Source organism: Triticum dicoccoides, chromosome 1B, assembly GCF_002162155.2.
Source record: "Triticum dicoccoides isolate Atlit2015 ecotype Zavitan chromosome 1B, WEW_v2.0, whole genome shotgun sequence".
Lineage (NCBI taxonomy): Eukaryota > Viridiplantae > Streptophyta > Magnoliopsida > Poales > Poaceae > Triticum > Triticum dicoccoides.
The window spans coordinates 528,525,170-528,531,263 of record NC_041381.1 but is presented as its reverse complement, the minus strand read 5'-3'; positions in this window follow the sequence as shown (position 1 = coordinate 528,531,263).

The window sequence follows — 6,094 nt, the reverse complement described above, 5'->3', positions numbered from 1 at the left end:
GAGGGACCAATATTATAGTTCTTGGAAAATGTTCCAACCATCATATCTGCCTGAGATTCAGATCTGGTTGGTGTTAGGATATTCCAGACTCATCGAGTCTAGGAAGAAAAATGAAAGTTTGCAACACAATTTGTCGAGATGACGTTGCGAGATTCTCGGGGAATGAACTACGATAGCAAGCTCCAGAACATGAGCTGGTTCTGCTACACACGTGTGAACATGTTGTCTCAGACAAACATGATCACATGGTAGTCTTACAATAAAACACTACCGAGTTCTGGTTGGGAACCATCACCGTGGATAACGAAGTCCTTGCATAAGTCATATGATTAGCTCTTATGAAGGAACTTCTTCTCCTTGAACAAATCAATCAGTGGCTTGGTGTGCTCGGGACACATATGGAATGAAGGTTGCAAGTCTCCAGACCACAGAATACTTCGCACGTGTGCATGACTGATTTGGGATGATTCCAAGGAAACAAAACAATCTTCCTCAAATTCATGGTGGCAACTTGCATCATATGCACATGAATTAGGGAAAGTCACTACTTTCATCCAAACATATACTTCACGAACGAAACACGAAGAAATGCTTACACAAGTTTCCAACACTAGGTTGATGTTCAACATGATTCATGGGGGGAGACAAAATGCTACTGATGGGCTCAACAGCAACTCATCGGAATTTCCATATCACTGGACTTCCACCATCATGTGAACACGGTGATAGCATTGGTCAGACCAAAGATGTAATGGTGTATGCTCGAGGGATCAACCACGAGTAGGACAACATTACGAGCATCGTTGGTACTGATTTGATTTGACGATAGCCCACACTCAAATCAAGGGATTGATAAGACAATAGGTCCAGCAACTGATCACAGGGACCAATCGATGAAGATATCATCTTTCTTCAACACACACTACACAAGATTATCCCTTTGGAACGAACTAAGTCAGGCAAGCTTTTATCCTCCAACTCTCCAAGTTGTTGTCTAGCTTAACCAACTAGCTCAGGGATATCTAACACCGATTCTTGGAGAGAAGGTGGTTCACAAGAAACCAACTTGATCACGAGCTCAACATAACGGTCAGGTGACGACCTGGTGATACTTCCGAGAAGATATTCAGAAAATCATGAACCACCGGTATGTTACTAAGCTCGAGAACAATCTCGCTTTTGAGGGCAAGACGATATGATCAAATGAGTGAGGACTTGACAAGATCCTAACTCATCAATCAAAGGGTGCACCGAAATAAGGACTAGGTAGCACGATCAGTCTTAGAAGGATGATTCAAAAACCAACACGCTAAGAATGAAATTATTATCCTTTAGCTACCAAGCAACGAGGTTGCTGGGAGTATTGATTTCACACACCATGATTCACTTGTCGGCACTCCGGCTGCAACAACACGGAACCGAGGAATGAAAAAGGATGGCGAGAAGTATCACTATGTCAAGAATTCACAAAAGGTGGTGCAATTCTCATGAAATTCCTGTCATAAAGAAGGTAATACTTCAGGGTAGAGCAGACCAGAAGCTGAATTGTAACTTGATCTGCGGAACACTTTGACCCAATCCTAAATATGGATGAGGTACTGGAGTTTGTTTCTCCTATTCATTCTGAAATAGAATGGCCTGGCGGACCACAAGGGTAATAGGCATCGACGAACGAATGCACGCATACTCTTGACTATCAATTGATAGACGATGGTCAGAAGACAACTAAAGAGGGACAACTCAAAGGAACATACGATTTTCTGAGTTGTGGATGCATGGTTTAGCATGTCGAACGAATTCCACATATTTCTTCCGGATAACCCATGCAGAAAGGTAGAACTGGCAGAGTCACAATGTAGAATCGAGAACCCATCGAGAGCACTCTGATTGTGATCTTTCGATCAGCGAGGAACATCTGCCATAAGCGGTTCATAGTATTTGGAGGAAAGGAATACCACGAACATCGAGGACTAATGCAAAGGTTACTAATAACCTAAAGGAACGAGCAAAACTATCAACATGAAGCAAGTAGGGTGAATCTCGGGTTCAAAACCCAGGGATAGAATACCTACTACTAAATGGCATCACGGGATGCTTTCGATAATGACGGCCAGAGTCATCACACTGGAACATAATCATGGCTAGACCACTAGATGATCCCCTAAGCACTTAGGGTCATAATAATAATTCCAACATATATGTCGAGGCAATAATTACTTCAACACACCGATTAGTGTGGTTAATCTGGCCCATGGGAACATCGGAAACAGAAGGAAGGGATTTTGCAAATGCATCGGACTATTTAGAAACCTGGGATGACTCGGACAGCATAACGGCTGTAAATGCTCGGAAAAGATTTGAGACATTCACAAAATGGTGGCATAACCACTTAGAAGCACGATATCAAGGTTTCGAGATCAACAATTAACATACGGAAGTAGTAGAAATTGAACTCAAGCTTAAATCCAACAATCTTATAAGTCTACGGATTAGTAACACGTGACCCTGATAGAAAGAAGAGAAAGCCTAGTTTCTTAACCCCGTAGGAAAGATAAGATGACTCAGATCAGAAGGGCATGAGGTATAAGGAGTAAAAAGAGCCTTACGTTCCATCCCACAATCAATTCCCTTATATAACTAAAGAATTTCTAGACTCAACTTCGACCAGTTTGGCTTGGTAATCCTACAGGCAGTCAAGCTCTGATACCAACGCTGTCAGGACCCCGACTCAATGCCACATCGATCTAGCATGTAACACCTCATATCACTTTGCGGCCTCACGCACGGTATTCCCACGGGTGTCGCCTTACCTTTGCCCGGGACCGTTTGCGCCTTTTGGCACACGTATATGACAGTGTCGCTAGCATCCATATGATAAGGAGCCCGGGCTGACATGGCTAGTCGTAAACCCAAAGCGGCACAGACTTACAGGGACAGGCATCCATGACCCAGCATCGAACGTGTCGGTCATCAGCGAGTGAATGCAGGCTGTAGCACTGGGCTAGCAGGACTCCGGTGAACCGGGCTGTAGCGGGCTAACAGGACTCCGGTATTCACCGCGTGACATTTCCCCGAAGGGACAGACACAGGAACGAAGAAGGACAGCCTAAGTGTTCCGGAGCAGTAGCAAGCTACCATGGCTCGGTGGAAACACTAGGAGACATTTCCCCGTAAGAGAGGCTACTAAAGATAAACAACTAGATGGTCAGATCCCACACATACCAAGCATTTCAATAACATACACACAATATGCTCGATATGTGCAAATACAACATGGCATCACAACATGACTCTATGACTCAAGTAATCTATTCAATAGGCTCCGAGGAGCGAGATATTACAAACATGGGTCTCATGACCCAACATTCAGAGCATACAAATCAAGCACAAGCGGAAGCTATCATGTCTGAGTACAGACATCTATAAATGAAAAAGGCTGAGAAGCCTGACTATCTACCAAATCCTGCCGAGGCACAAGATCGTAGCTGAGGTAACAAGCTAAACGTCGAAGACCACGCGGAAATACTAGTGAGACTGAAGTCTCTCCCCAGCAAGACTTACATCAGAACTATCTACATATGCATCATTATCAACAAAGGGATGGTGGGGTTTAACTGCAGCAAGCCAGCTTTGACTCGGTGGCTATCCTGAACTACGACTGCGAGTAACTTTTTTGAGGTGGCGCACACGAGTCCACATATTCACCATATCAATACACCACTATGGATCCGCTCCCGTCTCCCTACGAGAACGCCATCCATAGCACTCACGCTTATCTTGCGTATTTTAGAGTATCCACTTTCACTTGTCTATGAACTGATATAAGCAACCCAGAAGTCCTTTTCCGCGGACACGGCTATTCGAATAGATGATGTTAACCCTGCAGGGGTGTACTTCTTCACACACGCTCTCACCACTTACCGCCGTTTACACGACATGTACTCGGCAACCTTCAAGCGGAAGCCCAACGTGGGTGTTGGCCACGGCCTGCCTAAACACTCAAGTCTCTAGTCCAGGTTTATCGCCTATTCGGGTTCCATCCATGAGGAGATCCGGCCGGAGTTTCGCTCACAGCCCCAAACGATGTGAACAGGGTTCCCGAGACACCAAACGGGTGCCCGGTACACCGTGCCACGTGCCTACCGCATCACAGCCCACCCCTGCGGTCAGCGCTGTCCACGGCCTCCAGCATACTACAAACACCAGAAACTACTTGCAACTCCTGGACAGAGGACAAGGGTGATTAAGAAGCCGAGAGGGTCCATTGGTTTCAGGCCCAATGCGTGGTAGTAGCTGAATCATGGATCACAAACACAGAACTCAGTTCCTGAGGACGGCTGCAATGAGACAACCCACCATGTACTCCTACATGGCCTCTCACCGCTACCTTTACCAAATCGTGTTCACACACTTAGCTCACACACAGTAGGACATGTTCACACACCTCTGATTCATCCCCGATGAATCAGACCTGACTCAACTCTAAGCAGTAGCAGGCATGACAAACAAACATGAATGAGTAGGCACAACAGGGCTCAAACAACTCCTACTCATGCTAGTGGGTTTCATCTATTTACTGTGGAATGACAGGTCATGCAAAGGATAAAAGGGTTCAGCTACCGCAGCAAGTAACAGATGAATCGATGTTGTCCTAATGCAGTAAAAGAGAGCAGGAGCGAGAGAGTGGGATTTTATCGGAATGAACAAGGGGGTTTTGCTTGCCTAGCACTTCTGAAGATAACATTGAGTCTTCATCAGTGTCAACGATCACATCATCGGTATCACGTCTATCGAGAGGGGACAAATACCGGCAATTACAGAAAAACACGATCAATGCAATGCACAATATGATGCATGCTATGACATGGCAATATGAATGTGTTTTGGGCTAATGCACCTAAAACCAGATTAAATGAAGTTGGTTTGAATCCAAGATTCAAATTCAAACTCCATATGTGGATATTTAAATGCCATTAGTATGATTTGTGCTAAACAGCATCTATAAGTTGTTCTAACATGCATGAAAATGGTACATATGGATTCCTTGAATTTTTCTGATAATTTTTCATATATAAATTATTTAATTTGGAGTTACGGTTGAATTTCTATGAATTTTAGAAGTTTATACAAATTTCTGGAATTTCCTGAATATTTTCAAATCCAGAAAATACTTATTGCGTCAGCCTGATGTCATGATGACGTCAGCAGGTCAACGTGGCACAGTCTGGTCAACCCCTGACCGGTGGGTCCCGAGTGTCAGCGTCTAACTAAACTAACCTAGCTTAGTTAAACTAACCTAACCTAATTAGCCGGGCGGGGCCCGCAGGTCAGTGAGAGAGAGGGGGTCAAACTCACCGGAGTTGACCCGAGGCTCGTCGCCGGCGAGGCCAGGGACGGCGGAGAGCGTCGGGATTCGCCCTCCGATGACCAAAAGAGCGGCGGAGGGGCTCTACGGGATGCCCAGACCCGCGCGCATCTAACAGGGCCAACGGAAGAAGCTAGGGTGGCCGGAGGCGACGGCAATCATGACGACGGCGGCGGCCGGAGTTCGGGTGGTGGCGGGTTTGGCGCTACGAGCGGTGGTTTGGCGCGCTGAGGGCACTGGGGAGAAGCTCTTGCTCCTACGCATCCAAAGGAACGGACGGGAGGCCGCGAGGTGGCCGGAGTTGAGCACGGCGTCGACCTCGGCGGCGGCCGGTGCTCGGGCGAGCTCGGGGTTGGGGTTAGGGAGCACGGCAGGAGGAGCTGGGGCGTGCTACGGACTCCTGAGATCGCGGTGAGCACGTCAGTGGGCTCGGATACGAGCTGGGGTGGCTGTGGCCACGGCCACGCCAAGGCCGGCGGCGAGAAACTCTCGGCCGCGGTGGAGGAAGAGGCTAGGGGATGAGTGCGAGCTTGAGGGAAGGGGGAAGAGGAAGAGAGGCTCACAGGGGTTGCATCGGTGGCCTCGGGGAGCTCGGGGAGGCATCGGAGGCGGCGAATCGACAGCGGTGAGCTTCGGTGGCCGGCGACGGAACGGCGATGGTGGCGGCGTTGCAGGGCTTCCGGAGGGCCGTGGGTCGGTGGGGAGGAAGGAGGGGGTCGAGGCGGAGCC